Here is a 12,243-nt window from a genome sequence, read left to right as displayed (position 1 = left end):
ATAGTTAGTATGATGCAGTTGCTAAAAAGGCACATATTACTTTTGGGATACAATACAAAAATTCCAGGTCCAAATCCCAGGAAGTTATTGTCTGACTCTTAATTTGTTTGTGGTCAGACAACCCTCCCCCTTGGAAAAATATATCCACTTCTGGTCTAGAACTTAAGAAGAAGAGCAAATTCAAATAAGGGTTACCAAATGTCTACGGCCATACTACCCTGAACACGCCCGATCTCGTCTGATCTCGGAAGCTAAGCAGGGTCAGGCCTGGTTAGTACTTGGATGGGAGACCGCCTGGGAATACCGGGTGCTGTATTAGGGGGCGTGCATAAGCGCACCAACGTGCCTACCGTCCCTGTCCTATTGTTTCTCTTATTCTTTTATTTTTCATATATGTACCCATTTCATGTATTCACAACTATGTATACTCTTATACTTATTATCTTGTAAACAATTGGCAAATCAAATAAATAAATAAATAAAAAATAAATAAATATTCGCTGGGCTAGAAACCAACACCTATAAAGAACAGTTAAATGAAGTAGGTGTATTTAGTCTGGGAAAAGATATGATAGCAATCTTTCCATATCAAAAGGATTGTTACAAGGAAAAAGGAGTAGACACAAGGGTGGGATTCTACCAGTTCGCACCTATTCGCTAGAAACGGTTGTTAACATTCTAAGCAGTTCGGAGAACCGGTTGTTAGAAGAAATTATTGGCCTAATCCTGTAAGGAAGGCAGGAAGGAAACATTCTGGTGTTGCTTACAGAAACTGCCTCCGTTAACCCTTATTTCATTCTTGGCAGGACTAGACTTCCTGTCTCAGGAACATCTCTGGAGTTTTTTTCCCTTCCTTTGCTAGTACTTTGCTTGTGTGGAGTGACCATTCAAAGTTACAATGGCACTGAAAAAAGTGACTTATGACTGTTTTTCACACTTACGACTGTTGCAGCATCCCCACAGTCATGAGAGGCCAGGCGAGGAGATGCATGCCTCGATGTGACTTGGCCACACCCAGCCAATAACATAACCACCAAGCCATGCCCACCAACTTAGCCATGCCCATAGAACCGGTTGTTAAAAAAATTGAATCCCACCCCTGAGTAGACATATTCTTTATCATTCCTGAGGCCCAGACCAGAACCAATAGATCAAAATTAGATTTGGAGAAGTAGATTTAGAGAAGTAGATTTAAGTTAAGCAGTAAAAGAAATGTCTTTATAATAAGAACTAATAAATGTTAGTGGAGGAATCTGCTTCTTGGAGGAAGATGTTCCTTTTCACTAAAGGGCTCCAAACAGAAACTGTAGGCCCATATATCCAAAATGTTTTAGTAGATTGTGCACCAATTATAGGGTTAGAGTTAGAGACCTTCAGGGTTTTAGGGTTTTTCCAAATAGGCCACATCTCTTTAACAAAACTTTCCTCTAGGCACATCTGCCTGGATATGCTGGAGTCTAGCTCTCCTCTGCTCCATGCCTTCTCCTTCATGCCAGCTTGTCTAGTTCACAAAATTCATTCCACTTATCGCTAACCACACAATGGCCTTCTAATGCCAACATCAATCCTGAGTCAAAGGGGCTTACTAGCAAAAAAAAAAAAAAAAAGGAAAAAGAAAGAAAAGAATACACAGGGGATTTTTTTTAAGTGTATTTTTATTCTTAACTTCCATGGTAAACCACTAGCTAATCATAATTACCTTTACTGGTTTCCATTCACCTTGCCACAAAATCTCAAAATCTCATTTCTGAGAAGCTTTAAAAGTCTTGGGGCTGGAGCTTTCTAGCTGACACAGTGGTATCCCAAGTCCATTTTAAAGATGTTGGTGAACAGGATGACACATTTTTTAAATATGTTTTTGTAAACAAAGTCATTGCAAAGTGAAACTTTAGCGCTTCTATCCCCAATGTTCCAGGGCACAGGACAATCTTGAAGATGATAGGATGGGCAGCCAATTCATGGCTTAACAAGCCCTTGGAAAGAAGAGGGGCTTTGACAGAACAAAGTTCCTGTTTATTTACGTGTAAGGGAACTGGATAGCTTGTAATTTTGGGAAGGCAGTATTGCACGCTTCTGCAGAACATTCTTCCGTTGGTTACAGTTTGTGGCTAGTGATTGCTGTGTGATTCACAAACTGCACACCAGTAAACTGGCTGGTACATATGAATGTCACAGAGACCCAGCACCAAAAGCCAATAAGTTATTGGTGCAGACTTCATCCCGTTGCTTTCTGAAGTTTTGCTCTTATGCAACTAAAGAGAGCCATCCACACACAAGGAAGGGGAGGACCAGAGGTTTGATGGGCAAGATTGATTTGGGAGCTGAAATCCCAAGGGAAAATTTCGAAAACAGCCACAAGAGAACCAAGTTTATCCCAGGCTGGAAGATTACTGAGAGGGGAAAACCAAACCAAATGAGAAAAGAAATGAAATATCCTAGCAAACACATGAGTAACTGTTTACAATAACAAACACTCCATACTCCGTACTCTACTGCTTTATACCAGTTCCCAAATATGCCTAAAGAAAAGCTACCTGTTTCTTCTATAGAAATTGCTGGGGCTAAGTGGAGGGCAGTGTTTTCTTAGTCCATGGAGAGCTGAGCTGGCATTTGGTTATGCCACATTATGCCCATACCTTATCCAAATATTTTTTTTCAAGATTTCCAATGGAAACAAAGATGTTTATTCAACATAATAATGAAAGGGCAAAGGAGGAGGCCCATCAGTGGGCAAATGGTATGGGGAAAGAATAATTATGATACAATAGCTGTTTTTCATTCTATAGATTAGTTGTATGCAAGGAGAAGCTTAGCAAGATATATTGGCTTCCACAACAATTTACTTCAGGGCATCCTTGATTGCTTGTATCATTAGTTTGGTTTTGCCAAGTCCGTGGGGATGAAGAAATAGAATTGTGACAGCTTAAACATTCTGACTACATATTACATTAATTCACATGACATGAGTATAGATCTAAAAAAAATGGCAATTCAATACTATAGTGCTATGATCATTACAGGAGATGTTTGAGCTAGTTATAAAGCTATCTACACTTATTTAGTGTAAGAGTCTATCACAATTAGAATAATTCCTTCTTTGAAATAGTCCCACAGAGTCAATATGAATTATAAATCAAGACTTCTTGGTCACTTCCAAGAGGAAAGTAGATGCCCTGGGTATCTACATTAAGTAGCTTGGCATGTAGTTGGTTGAGTGTCCAAATTAGTTCCAGACTACTAGATACAACTTCTAGCCAAAGGTTTCAGGTTCAAGAATGTACTAAAATGGTTTCATAACCCCACTTCTGGAATAACAACACGATTTCTCCATTGAAGGTATTCTTTATGGGCAACCGTCTCATGTGGATGGTTTTCAAATAGCTTACATTCTTCTGGCAACTCCTTAGCTGGCCAACTCTTCCATGCTCATTTTAAAACACAAACTAGATTGAGAATTTGGTCAGCCTTGCAACTGATTATCTTGAAAAACTGCATTCTGTAGAGCCTCCAAGATCAAAGGTTCCAACAGCACAGTGAAATCTAGAGTTTGACATGATAGACTACCAGATGATAGATATTGCTCTTCCTGGCTTATCAACAAATGTATAATCATAAACAGTAAGCCAAATAACCCAGGGCTGCATACAAAATGACACTGTGAAAGTAGACTTGATGTTAGAGAAGATAGAGACATTTCATTACTCTAGGTAACATCATCAGTGCTAGATATTACCTAGTTAGGGTAATGAAACATCTGCAAGAAAACAAGCAAGCTCAGAGAGCACCAAAGACCCCTCATTTCAACCCTGAGCTACAAGTATTTTCCTTTAAAAGATTTGTGCTCAGAATGAATTACAAAGAGATTATTGTAGAGAAGGTTGTGAGATGCCTTGACTTCTATGATAAAATAAGTTTGTTGCCATTGTAGATAGTTTCTTCACCTGAAGAACTATCCTAGAATAAATAATAGGAATCTCTGTACTATCAGGTAGTCTGTGAAGCACAAGTGTAACACCAATAAGAATCAGTGGAGTAGTGGTTTCTTTTCTTTGTAATATTCAAGCAGACAATCTGAAGATAATATTTTACTGATATTCTGGAAATCATCTTTGTGTTGATGAGTTATTTGCCATGGATCTATTTTGCTTTGAAGTTGCTCATCCATAATTGCCTTTTATGGAAGGAAAACACCATAAAATTCAGGAGCTCTATGACAATTAGAATAAGGGGGAGGGGGTTGCAGTGATCTAGCAGTTAAGTCACTGAGCTGTCATCCAGAAAGTTAACAGTTTGAGACCCAAGTGCTACATGATGGGATGAACTCCCATTACTTGCCCCAACTCCTGCCAACCTAGCAGTTTGAAAGTATGTAAATGCATAGATCAATGGGTACCATTTCAGTGAAAAAGGGAAGAGTGTTCTGTGAGGCTCAGCATATGGTCGTGGTAGCCGCATGATCACAGAAGCATCTTTGGATAACATTGTCTCCCTCAGTAAGGAAACAGTCATGAGCACTGCTCCCTAGAGTCAGTCATGACTGGACAGGGGAAACTAACTTTTTAATGACCGTTTTAACCCTCTGCTTTGTTTGGGGAAGAATGAATAATGGATTGTTTCCTTGGTTTGAATGAACAACTGAAATATCGGTATGGTAGCTTCAAAACATTAGAACTTCTAACTGCACACATCTCTTTTCACATAGATGTTACATATTTCAAAATAATCCAGAAGTTCCTGAATTCAGGTACAGATTCTATTGATGTCATAATCACAACATAATCAAAATATTTCTGCTTCTAAAAAATAGAGATTCCAGCAATGTTCCAAGAGTCATTGAAGTTCCAGAGTGGAGAACTTTATCTCATAAGATTTTATATTGGGTGACAATTGTTTTGAAATCTGTTACAGCAACATCAATAGCGAATTGTTGGCACTCTTTGGCTTTTGCAAATACATTCTCTAGTAAGAACACCAAACAACTGACTTGTTATAGACACTGAGTATGAATGCTTGGTGTCTTGTTTAGAATGCATTTATAACCTCTGCTCATGCTACCATTAGGTTTCAATGCTGGCAGAATATTGCAGAGCAATATTAGCTTACTATAGCATGAAGGACATACTAGCCCACTTAGTCAAGGGGGAAATCTTTACAAAAATGGACATATGTGAAACATAGTACCAAGTCAGATGTAAGGAGAGGGATGCGTGGAAAACAGCTTTCAATTACCCGCCGGGATGTTTACAATTCCGACTGTTACCATTTGGACTGCAAGGAGCACCTTCCATGTTCATGCAGCTAATAAACGGTCCTGCATGAACACTTGTACAGTCTGACACTATCATCCTAAGATATTTTGCCACTGGCATTCTAAATATGCTGGCCTTCATCACCCTGTGAACAACTGCATTCCATTAAATTACATTATAATTAAATGGTGTGACCCCTTGGAACAATTGTTTGACTTCATTCTTATAAATTGTCACATTAAATTCACTCAAGTGTCTGTTGTTTTTTTTATGAAACCTACATTCCACATCCTTAAATATTCATCCAGAGCATGGATGCAACTGTCTGCACCCTAAGCATGGATTGGATCCATCTGCAGAATTTGTGATCAACGAATGTATTTCCTATATTCTTCTGATTGTTTTCCCAGAATTTTTAATCTGCTTGAAATACAGTAGATGACATTTACATTAGTCACTGCCCCCTGGATAGTTGTGATTTGCAATCATGTAATTTCACTTGGTGGAGCCATTTCTTAAATCATTGCAACTCTGGCTTTGCCAAACCCCACCAGCTGGATGGTATCTCAGCATCTTTTCTAAGAACAACTCACATTTGTTGTGTTGAGAGAGATAGCACAGCTCTGTAGCATGAGCGGTCATCCATTCTCTTGGTTTATGAACTTGTTTGTGAAATTAAGTCCCCTCAGACAGTGAGATGGGCAGCATATAAATTTACTAAACAAATAAAAACAAACAAATAAAATATCCCCTGTACAATGATTAATAATCTTGGTGAAAAATGAACTTTCAGTAATTGCATAATTAACCAAATATTTTAGACTTCAATGAAGCAGAAGTTGTGGATGAATTTATTATGGCAAATATCAGGGGATCTTCACATCAGAGTTATCTTTTTATTTGCACTGTGAGTAAAAAGAATACTGCATAGGAATCACAACATGTAGCTTGACTCAGAATAAACTCTAACCCTATTTGTATTCAGGTAGTGTCTCAAAACCTGGTACTTTCAACAAGTTTGTGGGATCCCAGAGAAATAGCAAATCCCTAGAGGTGTCTAAACTGTAGTATGCTGGTCCACAATCTCATAGTTTTATTTCTATCTGTGCTTGAAACTATTTTAAATTATTTTACATGTTTAATTGTTCTATATTGTTGTTTTATAATAATACATGCCCAGAGTTACATACATGAGCTGTAAATTCAATTAATTCCTTAATTAGACTCTTCAGAGCAGCCATATAAATGGAGAATCTCCATAGGTTTCTGGCTTGGAGATTATTTGTGACAAAAGGCACCTGCAGAATACAGCACTTTTGACAAAATGGTGAAAGCCGCATTGTGCTGCTGCAGCACAAGCTTCACCTTTTCATAGCTGTGTGAGAAATCACAATGCAGTTACAAAAAGGTGCAGCTATTTTTTGTCATTTGCTCCCTTCCTCTAACTTCCTTCCTTTCAGACACCTCCCGTCCTTAGTTTTTAACAGATCCACACTTATTTTATTCATTTATTAAACTTGTTTGCCGCTCATCTCACCAGTGGCAGCTCCAGGCTGCCTGCAGACTTACAATTCAAATGCATTGTAAAACATTAAAAATAAATAAATAGGGATCTTAAATTTAAAATTCAGTTAAAATAAAACTTACATGCATAAAGAGGGAGGGAACAAAATGTGTACAGGGAGGAGGTGGTGTATTATCTACCCCATTAGCCACCTCCCAAATCACACCCCCACTAGCAGTCCAGGTTAGTTGGCAAAGCCATGTCTTCAAGATTTTTCAGAATGCCAGAAGGGTGGGTCCAAAACTCACCTAGAGGGGTACAATATTCTTGGTGGGGGAGCCACTGAAGAAAAGACTCTTCTTTTGGATCCCGCCACTCAAAATTCCTTGACAGATGGGGCCCGCAGCATACCCCTTCTGCCAGCATGGCAGGTTAGTCCCATTGGAATGAGCCAGTTCCTCAGATAGCCTGAACTCATGCCATGAAGGGGTTTCAAGATGTGATAACCAACACCTTGACTTGGATCCAGAAGCAAACCCTCAGTCAGTGCAACATGCGAAACAGAGGTGTAATAGAGGCCACCTTAGGGCCTCCAAGAATTGCCTGAACATCTGCATTCTGCACCAGCTGAAACTTCCAGATTCTCTTTCATGGAGCAAAAATGACTTCCAACTTATCTTTAGGAAAAATGGAAGAAATCAGTGGTGGAATTCAACTTTTTTTTAACCATCGGTTCTGTGGGCGGGGCTTGATGGGCGCACTTTGAGCACGCACGTGCGCTTTGCACGCATGTAGAGGATTTGATACTGACCTTCTCCTGCAATCCTGCACTCTCCCTGTGTGTTCAACAGCTGACGCGTGACAATCCGCTGTGCCATGCGAAGCCGCTGAGCTTCAAAACCAGGAAATAAAGGTCAGTATAGAGCCGGGGTGGGCAGGCGGGTGGACCGAGCAGCTGATTGTCAGAGTAAACTGGTTCACTCACAGATGATCTTCGGAGCGACTGGTTGAGCCGAATCGGGCCAAAGTGGTAGAATACCACCACTGGAAGAAATACACTCAGGCTCCAAACACAATTGATGCTTCACTTTCACTCTCACAGCCATATGCACTGGACCAAAACTCATTAACGAACAACTCCACCCTGCCAACTTACTTAGCAAAATGACTGTGACTTAAAAGGTTGTGATGTAAAACGAGTCCCACACAGGGGTGGGATGTTACTGGTTCTGCCCAGCTCTATAGAACTGGTAGCTCTGAAGAGCAGCAGACACCGAACCAGTTCTGTGTTTGCTGCTGTTTGGCCCACCCACCCACCTGGGCTCTTACCTGTCCTTTATTTCCTGCTTTTTCAACCTCAGCTGCCTTGTGCTGCACAGCTGAAGTTGAAAAAGCAGGAAAGAAGAGGATTTTCAAACGTTGCGCCCCCTCACACAGTGCTTGTCAGCTGTCCGGGCAGCACAGCTTAAGGTTTTTTGCATGAGCGCGCAAAACGTAGTCAGCAAACCGACAGTAACACGAGTTGAATCCCACCCCTGGTCCCACAGCCTTATATTTATCATTTCAAATGAAATATTAGCTAGCAATGGGATACCTTTACTATTTGCTGAAAAGATGAAAGGTGGCTTTAATAGAATTTTAACAGAATGAGATAATTTAATAGAAATTAATAAAACAATTAATAACATAATAGAATTTAATAGAATGAGAGTAAACTTTGGTGTAGTAGTTAAGGCACCAGGTTCGATACAAGGAGACTGTGATTTCTAATCCTGCTTTAGGCCTGAAAGCCAGCTGGCTAACTCTGACAGTGGAATTGGTCAAATAATATAGACATGTTTTATGTATAAATATACATTCAGATATCTCTCAGGATAACTTATCTGCAATAGAAGATAATATGTGTAGTTCAGGATTGAATTGTGGAATCCTTGGTGCTCTCTGAGCTTGGTTTGCAGACATTTCATTACCCAGTTAGATAACACCATCAATGATGTTTATTATCTGACTAGGTGCCATCACCTAGTTGGATAAAGAAACATCTTCAGACAAATAACCAAGCTCAGAGTGCACCAAGAACTTCAAATTATTTGCTCTGATCAAATCAGGAATAAGAAGTTATATGCCAAAAAAAGTAATTAAGGGAAAGAAAATGTTTCTATTGGCCTTTCGAAGAACCCTAACAGTATGTTTTGCAAATGGGTATGGGGATTAATGAATGAGGTAGAGTCAGCACAATAGCTGTGTTAGTTATTGTTAGATGTAATTCCTTAGCTAGGTTTATTACCTCAATAGCATATCTATATCTATCTATATCTACATCCGCATCTACATCTATATCTATCTATCTATTTATCTATCTAATCTATATCTATCTGTCTGTCTGTGTGTGGATCAGTAGTGGGCTTCAAAATTTTTTACTACTGGTTCTGTGGGCATGGCTTAGTGGGCGTGGCAGGGGAAGGATACTGTAAAATCTTCAGTCAGAGGTGGTATTTGCCGGTTCTCCGAACTACTCAAAATTTCCACTACCGGTACTCTAGAACTGGTCAGAACCTGCTGAACACCACCTCTGGCGTGGATATATAATTGCTCTTTTTTATTGGTGTTTTTTAAATATATATTTGGTTTAATTGTTTGTAAGCCATATAAAGGCAAGATGGCTATATAAATTTAAATAATAAATCAATCAATCCCTGGGCTGGTAGAATCGTACTTTGAAATAACTAGGCCATCACCACCACCACCACACACACCTGTTTGTTGTAAAAATGCTTATTAAAGCCTGAGACAGATGGCTATCCACTTTTTTTTTTGCATTTATTCACTTTTCCAATAATTGTTTCCACTGTTAAATTCTCTTACTGCTAGTAGGAAGTTTCTTCAAGCTTCCAACCAGCATCTGGTTTCCTATAACTTAACCTCATTATTCTAATTCCTGCATTGTAGGCTGAGAGTAAACCGGTTATTATCTTCTGAGTTCTCCTTGAGGTATTTGGTGTTATCCTATTCCTGCTCAGTCACTTTTTTTCTCAAGACTAAAAATATCTCTTACCAACAATCTCTCTTCATAAAACAGAGTTTCCAGGCCCCTGACATTCACAGTCCAAAATACTTCAGTCAGTCATTTTAAAGTACAGTGTCCAGAATTGGGTACATATTCAAGGCAAGTGAGGTCTGACCAAAGATGAGCAATTACTTCCCATGGTTTGGAAACGTAATTCTCTTGATGCAGCCTAAAATTGCATTTTTCGCAGCCACATTAGACTCCTTGGCTTAAATCTGCATACTGTACAACCCTGTCCAATTTCTGTTTGCTGCTATAATCCAAGGCCTTTCTCCAACTTCCTCACCATCTGAAATCATTGTAAGCACCTGGTGATAAGAGAGTTTCCTTGCTTTTACATCCTATCTGTACTTAAATACTGTTGAATTTACTGGCATATTTCAATATGTCACAGCAGTTGCCTCTATTAAGATTTAATCAGTTCATCTAAATATTATGGCTTTCCTGAAATGGTTGCTTCTGCTGTTTTATTTTTCTAACCATGTCTCTTTGCATATGTCTGTGTGTGATAAACGCATACATAAACACATAGAACCAAAGACACAGACTTCACCTCATTACTCTCATTCTTGCAGGATCTTTGTGTGTTTCTGTTTTTACCGGCTTTTCATTGCCATGAAATTCCGCAAATGAATGAGATACCATAGCTATTTTACAAGATGAATTTTTTTCAATATAAAGGGCATTTCCTTTTAAAATAGTTAAATACATGTTTATGTATTTATTAATTAAATTTATATGCTGCCCACCTTGCCTAAAAAAATAAATCATGCATACATTTCTGTTTTTCAGTATGCAATCTGCTCTTTAGTTATATTGTTTTATAGATATGGATTGAGCAGCTTCGCACATCCTTGTGGTATTGCAGGCTAACTAACTGCTAACTGACAGTGGTTTGATCCTGACTTGCTCAAGATTGACTCAGCCTTCCATCCTTCCGAGGTTGGTAAAATGAGGGCCCAGATTGTTGGGGGCAATATGCTGACTCTGTCCTGCTGTGTATCAATGCAAACATTAGTAGTAATCAAACAGCCCCATTTGCTCACTGTAGGTTCATATTTGTGTAAGACCTGCTGGAACCTCTACATGAATAGGAGGAGGGGCTTGAATTGCACATTTTGGCTTTTGCGATGCCATCTTCCCTCTGTTGATCTCTCTGCATAAATATAAGCAGATATTTTACAATTTTAATGTGTTCCATACACCACACACACACACACACACACACACACACACACACACACACACACTATCTATCATCTATCTATCTATCTATCTATCTATCTATCTATCTATCTATCTATCTATCTATCTATCTATCTATCATCCATCTATTTATCTAATCTATCATCTATCTCTACTGTCTATCAATCTGCCTATCTCTATTCTATCTGCCACTGTTTCTATCTCTGTCTGTCTGTCTATCATCTATCTAGCATTTATTGATCTATATTTAAAGAATATCTTGTAAACTAGATTGGGTTTATTGCATAACTGAATTTCAAATTATGATTCTCATGGTCAATCTTTTATTTTTTAAAAATGCTGATAGATAACACAAAGCTCACATGTAACTTACGTATTTGTGATTGTACTGCACTGTTGAAACAAGGCATAAAATCATGGAAAATTGGTGGTTGATTTCTTGCCCTTTCCCAGTGGAAAATTTAAATAAATAAGTTGTGTCTCCTATAGAGTTAGTGCACCTAAAACAGCAGAAAGCAGAGGGGAGAGGGGAAACCTGAAAAATTGCTTAAAGAATTAGGAAAGAAAAACTTTGAGTTGCCCATTTGAAGGCCATTATATGATGTCACCATCCTTCTTCTTCCCCTGCAGCCCCCCTCCCCATTTCCCACCAAAGAATGGTATTTAGCTGTCAAACATTTGCCTGCCCCTGCTTTAAGAAATCAAACTGAAATTCAATCTAGACAGAATAATCATTTATTGAAAATACACTTGGAGGTGATCCTGCCTTTATGTCAGGATAATTTCCAAAACCTGCTTTCCAAAGAAGATAAAGCCAGATGCAGGAGGACCAAAGCAAGAAATACCAACAAGATCATTGGGAACTTTGCTAGCCCGGTCTAAATAGAAAGAGAAGCAGGAATAATGCTCAGAAGTCAAATGACTGACTAGGAATTCAAGATAGATAGGCAACTCTTTCCTTGAAATGTCCTGAAGACAGCAGGAATACCAAGAATCAGATGGGGCCCCAGCTCTTCAAACAAAATACAACTTCAGCAACAGAGTGGTCAATGCCTGGAACTCACTACCCAACTCTGTTGTTACATCCTCAAACCCCACAAAATTTTAACTTTAAATTGTCTACCGTGGACCTCACTCCATTCCTAAGAGGTCTGTAAGGGGACATGCATAAGTGCACCAGCGTGCCTACTGTCCTACCGTCCTACTGTTCCCATTTA

General features: G+C 39.0%; 1 long non-coding RNA gene and 1 other non-coding gene across 6 annotated transcripts in view; one reads left to right on the top strand and one right to left on the bottom strand.

Moving 5' to 3' along the window:
• Window positions 1-12,243, bottom strand: part of LOC148133198 (uncharacterized) — a 187,918-nt gene that overhangs the window by 138,580 nt on the left and 37,095 nt on the right. The gene's annotated exons all lie outside the window — the stretch shown is intronic.
• LOC148133199 (5S ribosomal RNA) lies at window positions 201-319 on the top strand. The gene has a single exon (XR_015747013.1). It is a non-coding gene; the product is annotated as a 5S ribosomal RNA (ribosomal RNA).

This window comes from Notechis scutatus, chromosome 1 (genome assembly GCF_049901735.1).
Source record: "Notechis scutatus isolate UNSWTSFEM ecotype Mainland chromosome 1, rNotScu1.2, whole genome shotgun sequence".
NCBI lineage: Eukaryota > Metazoa > Chordata > Lepidosauria > Squamata > Elapidae > Notechis > Notechis scutatus.
The sequence above is the reverse complement of the archived record's forward strand: the minus strand, read 5'-3'. Positions and strand labels throughout refer to the sequence as shown.